The sequence below is a fragment of the Schistocerca gregaria genome, chromosome 2 (assembly GCF_023897955.1).
Source record: "Schistocerca gregaria isolate iqSchGreg1 chromosome 2, iqSchGreg1.2, whole genome shotgun sequence".
In the NCBI taxonomy this organism is placed as follows: domain Eukaryota; kingdom Metazoa; phylum Arthropoda; class Insecta; order Orthoptera; family Acrididae; genus Schistocerca; species Schistocerca gregaria.
In genome coordinates, this window is record NC_064921.1 from 398,677,997 (window position 1) to 398,699,010 (window position 21,014).

Sequence of the window (21,014 nt, forward strand, 5' to 3'; positions counted from 1 at the left end):
TAACATTTTTATTAGTCTTTTTCTCCGAGGAATACTGTACGGCACTAATTTTTTAGAAGAAAATGTACATTAACATGAGAATTTAGTTAAACTTACAAATTTGTTTTTTGTTTTCAGTTACAGAATGTGAAAGAGTGTGTCCTGACATTTCAGGTCATTAAATGTTCAAAGTGGTGTCCATTCATTTGCTGCACACATTTGCAGTCTACTGCATAATGAATGTCTTACGCGACGCGGTACATCTGGTGTAACATTGCCATAGGCTGCCTCAATACGATGTTTCATATCCTCTGGCGTTGCAGGCACATGACGGTGCACGTTCTCCTTTAACGTACGCTGCAGAAAGAATTCTAAAGATGTAAGAGGAGGAGAACGGGCTGGCCAATTTATGCGTCCGCCACGTCCTATGAAACGCCCGTCGAACATTCTGTCAAGGGTGAGTCTAGTGTTCATTGCAGAATGTGCAGGTACACCGTCATGTTGATACCACATACGTCTACGCGTTTCCGGCGGGACATTTCCTAACAACATTAGTAGGTCATTTTGTAGAAACTCGATGTATTTTGCAGCCGTTTGGGTTCCTTCAATGAAGTGAGGACCATTGAGATGGTCACCAATTACTCCGCACCGTACATATACATTCCACAGTCGCTGTCACTCTACCTGTCGAAGCCAGCGAGGATTGTCCACTGACCACTAATGAATGTTTCATAAATTCACTGCACTGTGGTTTGTGAAACGTGCTTCGTCGGTAAACAGGTAGAACTGCAACACATTCTTTGTTAATGTCCATTGACAGAAATTAACTCGATTATTAAAGTCATTTCCAAGTAATTTTGATGCAGTGACACGTGATACGGGTGATTTTAGTGACGATGAAGTATGCGCATTACACTACTTTGACTCACTGCACTGCCTGTAGCGACGTCACGTGAACTCATGTGTGGGTTCACGCCAACAGCAGCTAACACACCGAGTGCACCTGCTTCTCCTGTGACGAATTGTTCCGGACCCGTTTGCGTGTTACTACCATACCTTTTGCATACAATTGTTTGTACATGTTTTCGAATGTGCGGCGCGATGGATGATCTCTGTCAGGGTACCTTTCTGCATACAACCTGCAGGCTGCAGCTGCATTTTGTCTACGCTCGCCATAGATGAGTATCATCTCTGCCTCTTCAGAGTTAGAATAAACCATTTTCACAGTTCTTACAACATTGTACACACAACATTGCGATCTTCTCACGTTCCTACTGCACGTACTTCTGTCCTTAGTTGTGTACAGTACACTACCACAGACGTCCGGTAACACAGTGTAGGCCGGCCGGAGTGGCGGAGCGCTTCTAGGCGCTACAGTCTGGAAGCGTGCGACCACTACGGTCGCAGGTTCGAATCCTGCCTCGGGCATGGATGTGTGTGATGTCCTTAGGTTAGTTAGGTTTACGTAGTTCTAAGTTTTAGGGGACTGATGACCTCATAAGTTAAGTCCCATAGTGCTCAGAGCTATTTGAGCCAAACACAGTGTACTACAGTTATTCTGAATACAGGGACTAATTCAGTAAGCACTACATGCAAACACGGAGACAGCCAAACGCGTAAACATCGTAGTCTTCGTAAACAAACCCCTACAGATCTTGTTTATTACAACACGCAACTGAACGGCTGAGGTTTCAAGCGTCAACTTTAGTTACAAATTACTCTGGATGTACTTAACATTTTACAATGTAACATACGGCATCGATTAAGTATTTTTTCCTATTTTCAGTTGTGCTAAAAATAAGGTTTACATTAAAAAAAAACATAAGCAGGTGTTAAAAATCAGACTTCCGTGCATTTCTCAGTGGTTCGTATTAATCAATTACAACAGCCCCTCTCCTCACTTTCGGTCTGCGGAATTGGTTATTCAGTGTTTGTTGTGGTTTGGGAAGTGACTCACCACGTATATCAATAAAAGACTAGGTTTTTTACAAATCCGTCAAAACAGTTAATACTATTTTCGTCGAGTCTTTATGTCCGTCTGTCTATCGTAATACTACTCGGGGTTGGCAAGTTAAAAATAAAGTGTTTTTTATCACATGTTAGAAACGCTATTTAATACACTTTCTAAATAAACATGTTTTTATAAGTGTTTTTATAAAAGTGTTTAAGATAAATAAAGAAATCATTTTTACGTGTTTTACTCCACTGTGGTGTAAAGCTGACATGAGGGGGAGGGGCGTCTCACGACATATCACAAAATCCCATCAAAGGGCGATGGGTGGTCAGAATTTAAAAAATAAAACCCTCGCGAAATTTATGGCTGTCCCGTTAGCCATATTGGAATAGCCTTCACTCCAGTGCGCAGTGACAGAAGACGAACTTTCTCGAGAGGTTAACACGAAAGTGCTACTCACGGCAAAATTTCTTCGAGCGAACTGGTGGGAGGTCCGCCTGTCAGGTGGTCATACCCGACCGACCGACAGGAAAAGTCTATTGGACGGCTGAGCAAAACGGCAGAACAGACGGAATACGGGAAGGGAGTAGAGGGAGGCTTACAGGCTTTGTTTGAAGTCAGGTGTTGCACTCGTTGCCAAATTGAAACCGATTAAACGTGAATCGATAGCTGCTTACTAAAATAAATAAATAAGTAAACTCTGAAGTCCCTAAGGTACCGATCGGCCGCCGTGTCATCCTCAGACTACAGGCGTCACTGGTTGCGTATATGGAGGGGCATGTGGTCAGCACACCGCACTCCCGGCCGTTGTCAGTTTTCTCGGCCGGAGGCGCTTCTTCCGGATCACGCAGCTCCTCTGCTGGGCTCACAAGAGCTGAATGCGCCCTGCTTGCCAACAGCGCTCGGCGGACCGGAGGTCACCCATCTACGTGCTAGCCCAGCCCAATAGTGCTTAACTTCGGTGACCCGATGGGAACCGCTGTTACCTCTGCGGCAAGGCTTTTGTGTTAGCTGCTTACTATTACGACTCGAAATGGATGTTCTTACGAAAAAAAAAAAAAATGGTTCAAATGGCTCTGAGCACTATCTACTTAACTGCTGAGGTCATCAGTCCCCTAGAACTTAGAACTACTTAAACCTAACTAACCTAAGGACATCACACACATCCATGCCCGAGACAGGATTCGAACCTGCGTCCGTAGCAGTCGCGCGGTTCCAGACTGTAGCGCCTAGAACGGCTCGGCCACTACTGGCGGCCATTCTTACTATACGGAAGTAGTATGGCCGACAAAATGAAAACTTCTGTGAAACAAAACGCTAGCGAAACAAGTTGTGATACATCTTTAGTCAAAAATTTATCGCATACGCTTTTAAATTAATTACTGTTCACATGTGGAAGCTGTAAAATGCCACTGCTTTTAGCTTCAGATGACAATTTAGCTACGTTGTTTTGCAAACATCTATCTTTTTCTTGCAGCAATTTTATTTTACCATTTAATGTTTCTTTTCTAGGGCTGTGAGCTGATAATCTCATTTCCAATAGAAACAGCTGTTACGGGACACACTGCAGGAGTTTCAGTGTTATTGCTGAAATTTTCACTCGTGTTTTCAACCTTATGGTAACACATTTACTTGAATGTTTGGATGAACAGCCATAAATGACGGCTGACAGTCGTCTGAAATTTATTCGAAATAAATTGGAGTGCACGGATAGACGAATTGGTTAAGGCTACCGATCGCGATAGGCGGGAATCTGGGTTTGCTTCCCAGTCTAATACAAACTTTAATGTACCGCTAATAGGTAGCATATCCATACCTAACGCAGTTGATTCCAAGATATTCGCAGTCAGCGAATTTATTTCCAATTAACATAGATATTACTTTAAATGAAGACAGTAGGTTGTATTAAAATTTAATTTATGCAAATGTTTTAAATTAGGTCCAGTCCTATAAGTTCACTCTAACGTATTGTGTAATAAGAATCATATTCGTTAAATAAATGATGATTGATAAGTGTTGCAAAGAAACTTTTGCCAAGCTTTCTCCTACATATGAGATGTGTTTCAGCTGTTCCGTTATATAACTGTTGGCATGGAACGTCTTCTTCTTCATCATTTTCTTTCAGCAGTACGTAGGGCCTCCAACTACAAATCGCAACCACTAATTTGAGAAAACTACACCTACTTGCACGAACTGTTCACGGCTGAACTGCAGATTACTTGCACGTGGCGCCTTTAGGGAGCGCGCTCAAATAAAATACTCGAACTTCCATTTCCTCCGTTCTGAAGTGAAATGTGGCTTTCCTTCCGATTTTAAAAATAGTTTTGATTGTTAGCTACATTTAGTACTCAGCAACTTATCACCCAAAATGAACCATACGCAAAGTAGCTGGTGACCACACTTTTCAGTGCAAACCATTCAAATTATACGCTGCAGAGTACTAGAAAAATCACACTAGCTATGTCCAGTCAATTCATCATCGAGCTATGATATGAAACTAAAATATACGAAAGAAATCAATTTTGTGTGTTTCATAATCGAGTGAGGTACAATAGTGAAGAAAACGCACAAATACGAAACATTTAGTTTTTAATTTTGTAAAGGAAAAGGAGAACCTCTACCGGGAAACGAACTCCAGGAGCTGATGTAGCTTTGCTTCATTTACACGCAGTATTTTTTTTTTACAGTTTAATTAGCTTTTATTGTTTACAGCAAAAAAATCGGAAAACACTTTTTCCCTTGTGCTGCTATCAGTCTCTTTGTGGGAACCGCTCTTAACTTTTCTGTGTGGTTTTTGTCTTACATTTGCTCATTATATGTTGCTAAGTTCAACTATACACCAAACAACTGTCAACTTGTAGGTTATCCCAGCAGCTAAAATGTACAATTAATAAAAAAAATTAAAGATATCCGTTCAAACACAGCTATTTATTCCGTTTCATATAGCACACTTTGCACACGTGCACTAAATTATGGCGCATGGATTGCAGCTGAGTTTCTATTCTGGATAATTGTAATTTGTCGGACGGTTGTTACGTGTAAAGGACCCTTTAGAAAATTCCAGTAATCGACTCACATAGCAGAAACTGGAAATATTCTTCAGCACCCCGCATTCGATTCCCGAGAGATAGCGTCAGTAAAATTAGCCAGAGGCGTACAAGCATTCATTCTTCCCACATTTCGTCAGCGACTGGAATGGAAGAAACCTTAATATACGACACAATAAAAAGTACGTTCTGCTACACATTTCATAGTGACTGCATTATAGGGCTAGACAAAGAACCAGAATGTATGCACCAATCCCGAAGCCAAACGAGTAAGTAGCCACATCATTACGTTTGATTGCCCAGGCAATTGCTGGATATTTGTACAACATGAGAATTCTAATACGAGGCAAGGTCTCACATTCCTAGACTATCGGGAAGCCAAGAAGTAGAAACTATTGGAATCCGAGTCGATTTACTTGGGAACACAAGACCGCCTCTTCACCCTTCTATGGATCGAATCTTTTAATAAAAAATTACAACTGATAAGCTCGACAGTTTTATATTTAAATTCGATGTTATGAAAAACCCGGAAAACGCCCGATTCTTTAAAGAATCGAACTCCCATGTATAAAATAGCTCCAAACGTTGATTGTCTTACAAATGATTTAATGTGTTAAATGTTTGCCCTTAAGCATGTAGGCTAGGAAAGATTTCGGAAAGATTTGAATCATGCTTGAAGCTTATTCAAAGTCGTCAAGTGCTCCTTTTATGAAACGTAACAGCCCATTTTTTACAAGATTTCGAAGTTAATTTGGATCGCTTGATTAATTTGCAAGTCGTTAGATAGGACCAATGTGAGTAATTTCGCGTTTTGTGCTCTGTGGTGTGATTGTCAACAACTTAATGGCAAAGCATTGGCCAATATTACGTCCATCCATTGGCAGAGACATGTATCGTCGATTCGTTTAAGTGGAATTATGACTTTTCGTATACAAACAATTGGATAGTAAAAGAAGTACGAAATACACTGTACTACACTTTTAGAAACCTGTAACAACTCTCTTTGCCATACCGTCAGCCTGCTATACTACTGTTTATCATAACGCTGCTCCGTGTCTATCACTAGGCAAGACTAGGCTGCCGCTTGGGCGGCAAAATTTTAGGGGCGGCAGATGGTGGCAAAAATTAATTTCAAATCAAACAGCATGTCTCGTATCAGTATAGCATAATTACTAAATTCAAGTAAAACTTCATTCGCACTAGAAGATAATTCCACGCTTCCGTTAGCCCATTTTCTTGTAATTAAATAAAATAAGTAATTGATGCCAAATGTAGTTGCACCAGTATATAAGTTGATTAGTGTTTAAAATGTTCGGCATATTCTTCCTATTTCAATTATTTCAGGAAATTTCAAAAATTGAGGACAAAAAATAAGAAATCGAGAACATTTGTTGTCCTTAATAGGATTTGAAGGAACTGAGGACAAAGCATTGAGCAACGAAAAGGAGTTGGGTTCTAGTCAACATTTTTTCGTTTTATTGAACTATCTGAGCTACCCCCGTTCAACTTCGCAAACTTTTATCCATCTACGATTTTCAAAATTAATATTCGTAAAGAATTTTGCTTTGGCTTACTTTTATTTGACAATTATTATAGCCAGCAAGGCGGTTACACCGCAGTTACGAAAGATGGAATAATATAAAAAGGGTAATTTTCGCTCCATTTTAAGCAAAACTAGTTTTTCAGGCATTTCAATGTTTTTGACGTCATATCTCCTGAACCAAGCGTCCTACAATGATATAATTTTGCAGGTACATTCAGCGATATAATATAATACTGTATACAATGTGTGTTGTGAATAGAGGTAGTAGTAAAGAAGCGATAAATTAAAACGTCATGTCTGATGTTGGAATTTCACTGCGCGCCATTTTAAGCAAATAAATGTATACAACATCGTATCTCCTAAACTATGAATCGTACATTGACATAATATAGCAAGTACATTCAGCGGTATATGTACATACCGTCTCCAAAGCGAGATGGGAATAGAGTTATTGCGAATGGAGTGAGTAGTAAAGAGGTAATAAATTAAAACGTCATGCACAATGTTGAGGTTTTACTGCCCGCCATTTTTAGCAAATTCTAGTTTTACACGCATCTCTATGTTTATCACTTCACGTCCATTGTATTATGTCTCGTATAATGATGTAAATTTGTAGGTACATTCAATGCTATATGCGGATAGTGTGTTGCGATCAGAGTTGGTATTGTAGTAAAGAAGTAATAAATTAAAACGTCATGCCTGATGGTGCCGTTTTACTAGATGAACAGCGGAAATCCAGTAAGCGACTAATTCTTTTTCCCTTCATCATTTTGTGCGTGAGGGCGTGTCAACGGCAAAAAGTGTCGGCAAATATTTGTTGTTACTTGTAGATTTTGTTAGAAGTCGCTCACTGCATTTGAGCGCCCATCAGTTAAGTTGTCTTGAGACAAACACACGATTTCTAAGTATAAAACTTGCTTTATTGTGTTACTTTTGACATACGTTTACACCTCTTAATGAGTAGATTATGACAGCAATTTAAAATTTTAAATTCGGTCAATAATTGCGCTATGGTCATCAGACGTTCCGTATTTTACAGGATTGTCCCTTATTTAACTTAATTATCCCGTTGTCCCGACAAAATACGTACAGGACGTATTTTGTTCCATTTTCATTAACCGTCCCGTATATTCTGAAATAGCGTGCTTCTAAGAAACTTATAGCGTAACCAGTTGCAGAGTATGTGTAGCATTACCCTAGGAAAAAAACAAGACACACTCTTTGATTAATCCAAACTGAATGAGGTCTATCATTTTCAGCTGGCTTACATCTCAAGATAACTGCTGCAAGAATTTGCTGCTCATTAATGCGTTTGTGCTAGCTCTACTTCGCACTAATGCTACTGTAGAAAGATCACAAATGATTTACGTATGAATCGGTGAAAAGAGAAGAATTAGAGTCGCAGCCGTTAAGGAAATAGTTTTAACCAAGATTCGTTACCAAGATACTTCATTTGTTGATTTTTATAAAATTCCGTTTGAAAAAATCAGACTCCTGAATGAGATACATTCTTTTGGAAAAATAGCGAAAGGATTGTCAGAAACTACCAATGTAAATAATGATCATTTTCTACCCTTGTTAAAGACATCGTTCTATTAAAGTGATATATTGTGTTTGCGTGTGACAACAATAAGACAATAAAATATTTACTGATTGGTAATGCAAGGTATTTTGATAGTTTTTTAGTACGAATTTTAAGAAAATGGTACAATGATCTGTGTAGTTGTAGCATAAACCATATGGTTTAACACACATCTGCTGTACATCAATCTACCATATAGAGATATTAACAACAGTTTCCGCAAAATGTCGATTCATTTCTGCCTGTAATTTGCGTCCCATATATTGATTTTGAAAATCTGGTCACCCTAAATTATGCGAAATATTAAAAATCAAATTTCTGATGCCTCTCTAAGCCTTTAGATAGGCAGTCTGGAAATGGGTCTTGATACCGTGCCTCAGGTCCTGAGGTTCACTAATGTAAATGACTTGCATCAATTACACACAATTCTAGAAAACATTTACTTTCTTCAAATACGTTTTGCAAGACCAAAAATATCCTTTTAAGCTTATAATGCATGTCAAGAGGAAAGATTACGATCAACTTCTCAAAATTCGCAATGCGTACAAATTTTAAATTTCAAATGGTTTCGTGTTACTCCGTGCCTGCCACATCTTGAGGATCATTTGGCCGAAGGCTCCGTTTCACTTGCCATTTCGAATATTCTGAAGTCGTTGCATTTATGTCTTGCATTTGTATGTGCTGCAGGCACCGATAACAGCGATTACTACCAACAAACGAAAGTGAACTGAGATTTTATGGTTTTCGGAGTAATACGTCGGCGCCTTGTTCTTTTTTCTGTCCCCAGACAATGGTGATGATCACAAAGAAGATATTAAAACTTTTGCCATATGCCGACAATGGTTACTGTATGATAAGGTTTCCAGATGCATATAATTATCTTAGAATATTTTACATTCAACAGTTAGTTGTATCTTCTGGATCTACTTTCCCCACGTAGGCATGTGGTTACGTTAACCAGGTTGCAATACATCAAACAAACAAAAAATGGTTCAAATGGCTCTGAGCACTATGGGACTCAACTTCTGAGGTTATTAGTCCCCTAGAACTTAGAACTAGTTAAACCTAACTAACCTAAGGACATCACACACATCCATGCCCGAGGCAGGATTCGAACCTGCGATCGTAGCGGTCTCGCGGTTCCAGACTGCAGCGACTGGAACCTATATCAAAGAAATAAATGTCGTCCTAGAAGCTAATAAAAAATAAATGCTATCTGTGGATCGCAGTTTTTCAGTATCTTTCCAATGTCTCAACAATAACGATCTTCCACGGATCTTTCCGACAGCTGTTCCCTGTCCTTATCCGCGACGCTTACGTCACGAACGTGGTGGCTCGAGATTTCCCTTGCGCATGCGCACTACGGAGTAGCAGGCGGTGTTCGGTGGGAATGGAGAGCGGCTGTCACGTTTCCAGTTCACGTGCTCACGAGCCGTGGGCAAGTCAGTTGCCTTGAGGTGGCATACAGGATAGTGTTGTCTCTGTTTCATCAAAACAGTTGATTTTGTGTGACAATATTCTCATTGTGATCGATAGCGACGCCGTACGTAAGAAAGTTGGTAAGTTGTTGCTTTTTTTCTGTAAAGGCAAGCGATAATTTCGATTTTATTAACGAAACACATTAGTGATCTTGAAAAACGTTATTAGTTCGTTCTTTTTATCAGAAATGTTGCGATTTGCAGCGACGGTCGTTCACTAGTAAAAACACTAGTGATACATGAATTTATGACGACAATTATTCAAATAACAATGAACTTTTGTGACAGTTCTTTTCATATGGTCTTGAAATGATCACTTGAGCGGGAAGGTAATAATTGTAAAGATCTTTTCTATGCTTGCAGTACATATGTAATAGCTTTTCGCAGGGAAAATTTGAAACGAAAATCCATTTCTTTACTGCGTAAAGAAGATTGTTACATCGCATGCGCGTTGTACAGTATTTCGCTTTTTTCCTTCTGTGATATATACAAATTTCAAAAAAACCCAACCAGCCAAACCATAATTTTGATACTTATTCCTTCGTTGCTGTCCTTTTTCTTTCTTGCTCCTTCCTGAAGACCTCGACACCGAAGGGACGTATAACTTCTTAGCTGTTTACTTACTTTGTGACAGAAGGTCTCATTTTAAAAAAATCTGCGCAATATACCAAGCGTTTATTCGAAAGTATTCTACAAAACATTTTTCAGAAAAAAACGAGCCGGCCGGCTGTTATGTGGGCCAATGCATATTGTTGAAAATTATTCTTGCAGTACTCATAATAATGCTCTTGCGGCTAATTGTAATAATTTAAGTAGAGGGACTGAAACAACCACGATTGAAAATTTGATGTTTTGCGAGTCTTTTTTGTATTACAGTTACTCTCTCTCTCTCTCTCTCTCTCTCTCTCTCTCTCTCTCTCTCTGTGTGTGTGTGTGTGTGTGTGTGTGTGTGTGTGTGTGTGTGTGTGTGTCACGAAGAATATGCAAAAGCATTGTCGCTTTGATGAGAAGTGGAAAAAAATTTGCATTGCAAGTAACTGATGGCTATCACCGAGCGAATACCATTTGCAAAAGCAGCTGGATAACGAAACATGTTGAAACGCCTTATTAAATAAGAAGAAAGCCATCGTAGAGTTGCTAATTATTGTAAAATAAGACTGCTAGATGAAAGCAATCTATGAAGTATGATGGCCGATACTGCTTGAAAACGTTTATTGCAAAATATTAAAGAATGCGCCTTACTTGAGTTAAAACTGGGTTTTCGATAAGTTATAAACTGGAGTTAGCGCTTTGCAAACCAGTAGAAACTTTAGACATTTGGGTCTGATATTTACATTATTTATTTTTTATATTTGTGCTAGGAGAAGCAAAGTGACATAAATAATTCATTGCAGGTTCTTGAGATCAGAGGTCAGCGTCACACATTTTATACATAAGCTGTTTAGACATAACATCGATAGACTGTAAGACATAGTCATACTTACATTATTCAACTCATTTAGTATCTTCGTAAAGTATATAATTTCGTTCCATATATTACGTCCATAGTACTTGAAAATATGTGCTGGGTATCTACGATTTGGGATGTTTAATTTTTACCTACATAATAACATCAAGTTTACAAGAAAAGACACATTTTTCTGTATTGCGCAGGACGTTGGTATGGAGGCAATTGCGGCAATACTGAGGAAATCAGCAGCGATATGAGAGCGACAACTTTCTGTGAGATACACGCCTTTAGAGGACCTTATTAGTGCATTGCCAAGATAACACACATCACATTGTTTCTCAACGTGATCCTAACTGACGTTCACGCCGGAACGTTCCATAAAGTTTGCCATTGTCTGTCACAGAACCACTGCCAGTCCGCGTCGTCAGAACCTGCTGTTTTCGTTACCAAATCGCAGCTGACCCAGTTGTACATTCAGATTGCAAAGCGTGTGATAATCGCAAGGTGAAATACTCGGACCGTGAGGAAGATGCTTTCCCTGCCTTTCCTTGATATCTACCCGAAACAAATGGTGTATGTCCAAGGGCGTGTTGATGAAAAGTAATGTCTCTGATTTTCTCAACGTGGAAACTTTTAAAGCTTTTAAAATAAAACAAACGTTATTAGCGTTCTACATCTTTGTTCTTCATGTCTACATATTTGCAGCCTTCTGCCGCTAGAGGGCTCCGAATTGTACCGTGTAACATGGCGGTGTGTAACGTAACATGCCGGTGCATGAAAAACAGCGTACTGTTATCCAGTTTCGATTTCGAATAGTTCCTCCACACATGGATTACCATCCCCTCCAGCATGACAATGCCAGACCATACACGAGCGCTGCGACATCTACACCACTCCGACGCCTTGCGTCCGCTGCCATCGATTATCCTCCATACAGTCACGATTTGGCGTCATTCGATTTTCATTTGTTTTCAAAACTAAAAGAGCACTTTCAAGGACTACACTTTGATAGTCATGAAGCGGTTCAAGCAGAGGTGAGGTTGTGGCTCCGTCAACAAAGTCAAACATTCTACAGCGATGGTAGTCAGTCGTTGACAGAAATGTGTTCGTCGCCAGGGTGACTATGTTGAGAAATAAATATGTAGACTAGAAGAATAAAAATGTAGAATGTTAATAATGTTTGTTTCATTTACGAAGCTTTAAGAGTTTTCACATAAATTCAGAGGCATTATTTTTGGGCACGCTGTCGTTACTTCAAGCTAGTTCTACATACTTTCACTCTGTTATCTTCTGGTGTATTACAGCTAAAGCCAGTAAAGTACTTCTTTTTTCAACGGTGAGAAATCATCATGTATATTATTTCTCGATGGTGTTTTTGTTGTTTGTACGCCATATCTCCCGTATTACTTAATTAAAATTTATGATTGAGACATCATTTCCAAGATTTTGTTCACCACTATTGACGATAAATACACAAATGGTTTAAAGATATTATTTTCGTTAAAAAACTTTGTTTTTAGAAAATAGTTTTCAAAATAATGTAGAAGGTGCCATCTATTGACGATCTAATTGCACTATTATGCAGGTCAGTGGTTGGAGTTGTTTACTTTCTTTAAGCAAATGTTGTGTACTGTATCTACCTGTACATGATTACTCTGTAATTCACAGTCTGTTAAATATTTGTATACAAATACGTGTATGAAGGACATGACTGCGCGGCTTTACGATTGCGCTCAGATTCTGAAGGACAACAGCAACTCATTATTGACGAAGCGGCTATTTACTTGAGCTGAAGTTTTACGAGTCCATCAGGGGCTACATGACTATTACGCGGACGCTAACTTTTCCACTGGTCTCATAAGATCACGCGACTGTCTGTCCACTTATCGGAAGAACACATGGTGACTCCAAACTCATGGCATTTTTTTTTTAAATTGTAGAATGATAATACTACCGCCTTCGATTGCCTTTACCACCAAGTTCCAGAATGTTCTGTATTGTGGAAAGGACAACAGATTATTTGCAAGAAAAACACCAATTGCTTTGTACGCATCTACACTGTCAATACAGCCTATATTTGAAGATACTACGTCAGCAGTACCACTACTGCACGTCAAAGAACCCTAACTCGTTTGCTCATCTACGCACAGTATATGGAATAATGTGGAACTCTATTCTCGAAGCTGCATAAAAATTATATTTACTTATTAATGACGTTGTATCAAAAAAATTGTTGCTGACGGCTGCCAGACATCAAATAACGAGCAACTGAGATTGATTTTAGTCATCATCTGCGGATTCTGTCCTACTGCTAACATACTTGAGTTGTGGACAACAATTCAGGACGCTCTTTCAGAAGATATTCAGAGACAGTACAAATCACCTAAAACCTTCAACCTCACACTGCTAGAACTGGAGAACGTTTTTAAATATCATGCCAAATCTTGCCAACAATTCAACCTGCCGACCCCTGCTGTGGTCTTCGCACAACATACAACAGAATCGTTCAGCGTAGAAGAAGAACGTATGAACGGAAGACAACTTACGGAAAGCTAAACATAGAACAGAAGGCAATAGCTGAGCAAGACTTACATTCAGTAAGAAATAAGATTCTCAGTTGTTGCTTCATTGACGGATTGGGAGGCTCTGGTAAAACATTTGTCCACAAAACTTTGTATCATACTTTACGAAGTGTTTTAACAGTTGCTTGAATAGGCATCGCTGCCAATCGCCTACCAGGGGGGACGCACATCCGATTTTCAAACTGCCTGTACCCAACATGAATATATCGGTCTCGTCGATTCTCACCCACATCAAGCATGCACATCTTCTCCGTGACTCATCATTTGGGACAAGATTTCAATGGTTCCCAAAGACTCGCTAAGTGTTGTCGATCGACTTTTAAAGGACATAATGAAAAATAATCGCTCTTATGGAGGCAAAATAATTCTGTTTGGTGGTACACGTTGCTGGACATGCCAATAGAACAGCCTTTGTCGAAACTACAGTGAAGGGGGAGGCGTGTTTATAGCGATAAGAAGTGCAATAGTATCGAAGGAAATTGACGGAGATTCGAATTGTGAAATGATTTGGGTGAAGGTCACGGTTAAAGCAGGCTCAGACATGGTAATTGGATGTCTCTATAGGCCCCCGGGCTCAGCAGCTGTTGTGGCTCAGCACCTGAAGAATAATTTGGAAAATATTTCGAGTAGATTTCCCCACCATGTTATAGTTCTGGGTGGAGATTTTAATTTGCCGGATATAGACTGGGAGACTCAAACGTTCATAACGGGTGGCAGGCACAAAGAATCCAGTGAAATATTTTTAAGTGCTTTATCTGAAAACTACCTTGAGCTGTTAAACAGAAAACCGACTCGTGGCGATAATATATTAGACCTTCTGGTGACTAACAGACCCGAACTATTTGAATCAGTTAATGCAGAACAGGGAATCAGCGATCATAAAGCGGTTGCTGCATCGATGATTTCAGCCGTAAATAGAAATATTTAAAAAGGTAGGAAGATTTTTCTGTTTAGCAAAAGTGACAAAAAGCAGATTACAGAGTACCTGACGGCTCAACACAAAAGTTTTGTCTCAAGTGCAGATAGTGTTGAGGATCAGTGGACAAAGTTCAAAACCATGGTACAATATGCGTTAGATGAGTATGTGCCAAGCAAGATCGTAAGAGATGGAAAAGAGCCACCGTGGTACAACAACCGAGTTAGAAAACTGCTGCGGAAGCAAAGGGAACTTCACAGCAAACATAAACATAGCCGAAGCCTTGCAGACAAACAAAAATTACGCGAAGCGAAATGTAGTGTGAGGAGGGCTATGCGAGAGGCTTTCAATGAATTCGAAAGTAAAGTTCTATGTACTGACTTGGCAGAAAATCCTAAGAAATTTTGGTCCTATGTCAAAGCGGTAGGTGGATCAAAACAAAATGTCCAGACACTCTGTGACCAAAATGGTACTGAAACAGAGGATGACAGACTAAAGGCCGAAATACTAAATGTCTTCTTCCAAAGCTGTTTCACAGAGGAAGACTGCAATGTGCTTCCTTCTCTAGATTGTCGCACAGTTGACAAAATGGTGGATATCGAAGTAGACGACAGAGGGATAGAGAAACAATTAAAATCGCTCAAAAGAGGAAAGGCCGCTGGTCCTGATGGGATACCAGTTCGATTTTACACAGAGTACGCGAAGGAACTTGCCCCCCTTCTTGCAGCGGTGTACCGTAGGTCTCTAGAAGAGCGAAGCGTTCCAAAGGATTGGAAAAGGGCACAGGTCATCCCCGTTCTCAAGAAGGGACGTCGAACAGATGTGCAGAACTATAGACCTATATCTCTAACGTCGATCAGTTGTAGGATTTTGGAACACGTATTATGTTAGAGTATAATGTCTTTTCTGGAGACTAGAAATCTACTCTGTAGGAATCAGCATGGGTTTCGAAAAAGACGATCGTGTGAAACCCAGCTCGCGCTATTCGTCCACGAGACTCAGAGGGCCTTAGACACGGGTTCACAGGTAGATGCCGTGTTTCTTGACTTCCGCAAGGCGTTTGACACAGTTCCCCACAGTCGTTTAATGAACAAAGTAAGAGCATACGGACTATCAGATCAATTGTGTGATTGGATTGAGGAGTTCCTAGATAACAGAACGCAGCACGTCATTCTCAATGGAGAGAAGTCTTCCGAAGTAAGAGTGATTTCAGGTGTGCCGCAGGGGAGTGTCATAGGACCGTTGCTATTCACAATATACATAAATGACCTGGTGGATGACATCGGAAGTTCACTGAGGCTTTTTGCAGATGATGCTGTGGTGTATCGAGAGGTTGCAACAATGGAAAATTGTACTGAAATGCAGGAGGATCTGCAGCGAATTGACGCATGGTGCACGGAATGGCAATTGAATCTCAATGTAGCGAAGTGTAATGTGATGCGAATACATAGAAAGATAGGTCCCTTATCATTTAGCTACAAAATAGCAGGTCAGCAACTGGAAGCAGTTAATTCCATAAATTATCTGGGAGTACGCATTAGGAGTGATTTAAAATTGAATGATCATATAAAGTTGATCGTCGGTAAAGCAGATGCCAGACTGAGATTCATTGGAAGAATCCTAAGGAAATTCAATCCGACAACAAAGGAAGTAGGTTACAGTACGCTTGTTCGCCCAATGCTTGAATACTGCTCAGCAGTGTGGGATCCGCACCAGGTAGGGTTGATAGAAGAGATAGAGAAGATCCAACGGAGAGCAGCGCGCTTCGTTACAGGATCATTTAGTAATTGTGAAAGCGTTACGCAGATGACAGATAAACTCTAGTGCAATCCGACAACAAAGGAAGTAGGTTACAGTACGCTTGTTCGCCCAATGCTTGAATACTGCTCAGCAGTGTGGGATCCGCACCAGGTAGGGTTGATAGAAGAGATAGAGAAGATCCAACGGAGAGCAGCGCGCTTCATTACAGGATCATTTAGTAATTGCGAAAGCGTTACGGAGATGATAGATAAACTCCAGTGGAAGACTCTGCAGGAGAGACGCTCAGTAGCTCGGTACGGGCTTTTGTTAAAGTTTCGAGAACATACCTTCACCGAAGAGTCAAGCAGTATATTGCTCCCTCCTACGTATATCTCGCGAAGAGACCATGAGGATAAAATCAGAGAGATTAGAGCCCACACAGAAGCATACCGACAATCCTTCTTTCCACGTACAATACGAGACTGGAATAGAAGGGAGAACCGATAGAGGTACTCAGGGTACCCTCCGCCACACACCGTCAGGTGGCTTGCGGAGTACGGATGTAGATGTAGATGTACAGTTAAGCGATAACCCTTATGCTCTCATGTTAAAACTCATAAGTTGACTTAAAGTAAAGAGGGCAAATTGTGATTCCGTTTTCACTGGATGGTTACTTAAATTGGGTAATGGTGATTCAAAAACTCAAACAGATCACTTCAATGAGTCGATCAAAATTCCTAAACATTGTTGTTTTATTACCACCATAATGCCATTGAAATCAAGGAATAAAATGTTTCGCAGTTCCATCCAACGGCGGTTATGTGTCCAAAAATGATGATTGTACAACAGTTAATGAATATGTCATTTCTAGTTCATTACCTGAAGAGGCGAAGGTTTACCTCAGTTCTTATTTTGTCCAACTTGAAGAAATAAACAACACCCAATTTTAATTGTACCGCGTCGAATTCTGCAACTTTTTAAATCTTTCTGGTTTAGCACCTCAACAATTGCTTTCAAAGAAAAATGTTAATTAGAAATCGTAACGGTAATCAGGGATTAGATTAGTGATATCTCTCTTCGGCAAGTGCATCATCACTGTTAAATTCACTGGCTGATAAAACTGCGTTCATACCCCGCATTAATCCAACCATGCACTTCCACATGATGACAAAACAATTCGGTCTACACGTGGCTTTTTCGAGAGTTGGCACATTCTGTGACATATATGTTTTTACTAAAGACACATACAGCCAAACAGTTAACGATGATTAGCAAGCAGAACACAGCATGTTGTTATCAATGGAGAGAACGTTAAAGTAACCTTTGGCGTGCCATAAGGGAGTGTTATGGGACCACTGCTTTTCACAATATATAAAAATGACCTAGTACATAGTGTCGGAAGTTCCATGCGGCTTTTCGCGGATAATTCTGTAGTATACAGAGAACTTGCAGCATTAGAAAACTGCAGCGAAATGCAGGAAGATCTGCAGCGGATAGGCACTTGGTGTAGGGAGTGGCAACTGACCCTTAACGTAGACAAATGTAATGTATTGCGAATTCATAGAAAGAAGGATCCTTTATTCTATGATTATACGATAGTGGAAAAAAAACACTGGTAGCAGGTACTTCTGTAAAATATCTGGGAGTGTGCGTACGGAACGATTTGAAGTGGAATGATCATATAAAATTAATTGTTGGAAAGGCGGGTGCCAGGTTGAGATTCATTGGGAGAGTCCTTAGAAAATGTAGTCCATCAACAAAGGCGGTGGCTTACAAAACACTTGTTCGATCTATTCTTGAGTGTTGCTCATCAGTGTGGGATCCGTACCAGATCGGGTTGACAGAGGAGATAGAGAAGATCCAAAGAAGAGCGGCGCGTTTCGTCACAGAGTTATTTGGTAAACGTGATAGTGTTACGGGGATGTTTAGCAAACTCAAGTGGCAGACTCTGCAAGAGAGGAGCTCTGCATCGCGGTGTAGCTTGCTGTCCAGGTTTCGAGAGGGTGCGTTTCTGGATGAGGTATCGAATATATTGCTTCCCGCTAGTTATACCTCCCGAGGAGATCACGAATGTAAACTTAGAGAGATTCGAGCGCGCACGGAGGCTTTCCGGCAGTCGTTCTTCCCGCGAACCATATGCGACTATAGCAGGAAAGGGAGGTAATGACAGTGACACGTAAAGTGCCCTTCGCCACACACCGTTGGGTGGCTTGCGGAGTATAAATGTAGATGTAGATGTAACTACTGACGTTTTTAAATAAGTTTGTAAAAATACAATTAATCTGACAAAGACAATATCCACTTTTTGTATGCTTTACATTAATAAATATTATATATAATGATATCGATAATTTAAAATACGAGTTATATTTGTCACTACTATACAGAATTTAATAAGTTTTATTAATAAGTACTTGGATTTACTTATTTCTGCATTATTAAATTACCTATGCGATACAAGAAAATTTGTGGCGGTCGGGGACTCGAAGCCGGATTCCCGTTTATCGTGAGCGATGGACTTAATCTCGGCTATCCGTGCACGCTTCCCGGCCCGATCCAAACCTCCAGATGCCATACTGTCTACTCTCCTATTGCTCGCAACATTAGAAGCCTAGGCGGGCAAAACGACGATAATAATACTAACGTTGAACACGTTTATCTCACCAACCGTGCCGCGGGAATCCAAGCAGTGCTGCGAGCAATAGGGGTGTAGATAATGTGGCATCTGGATGTATGGATCGGTCCGGGAATCATAAACGTATAGCCAAGATGTTTAAGGCTGCCGGTCGCAGTAAGTGGGAAATCCGGGTTCGAGTCCGTGTCCGCCAAAAAGTTTCATGTGCCACAAGCAGTTAGTATTTCTGTACCTAATACGTTAATATTAAAAGAATTCGCAACTGCGAATGAATTTCGTAATATTAATACAGCTGCAGATAGTCACTGTCTGCCTCTTCACACCCATATGCATGTCTGAAGGAACAAGCATTGTGAAATAAATATGCAGGTAATTTGAGGGTGCGCGGGGTGCGAAATTTGGTACACAGAGCTGCCAGCTTTGGTTGCAACAGCGACCATCGACTCGATCTGATCTTACAAGTGGACCGTACGAAATTCCTCTCACCGATTTGATTCATATTGACATGATGTGTAGGGCAAGACTACTACGCCAACATATGTAAACAAGAGGGCACAACTCTCAACCATTTTTTGAGAAAATCTAGTTTGAAACTTTTGCGCGTATTTATATACACTGCTGGCCATTAAAATTGCTATACCAAGAAGAAATGCAGATGATAAACGGGTATTCATTGGAGAAATATATTACACTACAACTTTCATGTGATTACATTTTCATGCAATTTGGGTGCATAGATCCTGAGAAATCAGTACCCAGAACAACCACTTATGGCCATAATAACGGCCGTAATACGCCTGGGCATTGAGTCAAACATAGCTTGGATGGCGTATACAGGTACAGCTGCCCATGCAGCTTCCACACGATACCACAGTTCATCAAGAGTAGTGACTGGCGTATTGTGACGAGCCAGTTGCACGGCCACCATTGGCCAGACGTTTTCAATTGGTCAGAGATCTGGAAAATATGCTGGCCAGGGCAGCAGTCGGACATTTTCTGTATCCAGAAAGGCCCGTGCAGGACCTGCAACATGCGGTCGTGCATTATTCTGCTGAAATGTAGGATTTCGCAGGCATCAAATGAAGGGTAGAGCCACGGGTCGTAACACATCTGAAATGTAACGTCCACTATTCAAAGTGCCGTCAGTGCGAACAAGAGGTGACCGAGACTTATAACCAATGGTACCCCATACCATCACGCTGGGCGTACGGCAGTATGGCGATGACGAATACACCTTCGAATGTACGTTCACCGCGATGTCGCCAAACACGGATGCGACCATCATGATGCTGTAAACAGAACCTAGATTCATCCGAAAAAATGACGTTTTGCCATTCGTGCACCCAGGTTCGTCGTTGAGTACACCATCGCAGGCGCTCCTGTCTGTGATGCAGCGTCAAGGGTAACCGCAGCCATGGTCTCAGAGCTGATAGTCCATGCTGCTGCAAACGACGTCGAACTCTTCGTGCAGACGGTTGTTCTCTTGCAAACGCCCCCTTCTGTTGATTCAGGGATCGAGACGCTACAGCCATGTGGATAAAGATGCCTGTCATGTCGACTGCTAGTCATACGAGGCCGTTGGGATCCAGCACGGCGTTCCGTATTACCCTCCTGAACCCACCGATTGCATATTCTACTAACAGTCATTAGATCTCGACCAACGCGAGCAGCAATGTCGCGATACGATAAACCGCAATCGCGATAGGCGACAATCCGACCTTTATCAAAGTCGGAAACGTGATGGTACGCATTTCTCCTCTTTACACGAGGCATCACAACAACGTTTCACCAGGCATTGCCGGTCAACTGCTGTTTGTGTATGAGAAATCGGTTTTAAACTTTCCTCATGTCAGCACGTTGTAGGTGTCGCCACCGGCGCCAACGTTGTGTGAATGCTCTGAAAAGCTAATCATTTGTATATCACAGCATCTTCTTCCTGCCGGTTAAATTTCGTGTCTGTAGCACGTCATCACCGTGGTGTATCGATATTAATAGCCAGTAGTGTATTTTGTATGGTCGCTAGTGCTCAAGAAGTCCGCAGCTGAGCAATGGTCTATATCGTGCAGTGAATACAGTTGCAGAATTGTGCGATGTGCTTCTGGTTCTTG

At 40.8% G+C, this 21,014-nt stretch overlaps 1 protein-coding gene across 3 annotated transcripts in view; it reads left to right on the forward strand.

Moving 5' to 3' along the window:
• The first annotated feature begins 9,343 nt into the window (after positions 1-9,343).
• Positions 9,344-21,014, forward strand: part of LOC126322318 (protein timeless) — a 383,108-nt gene continuing 371,437 nt past the window's right edge. For 2 of the 3 annotated variants that reach the window (XM_049994284.1, XM_049994280.1), the window contains exon 1: positions 9,505-9,664. The gene's annotated coding sequence lies outside the window, so the exon portion shown is untranslated. Of the gene's footprint in view, positions 9,665-21,014 lie in introns of all 3 variants that reach the window. The other variant, XM_049994282.1, reaches the window with a different exon arrangement.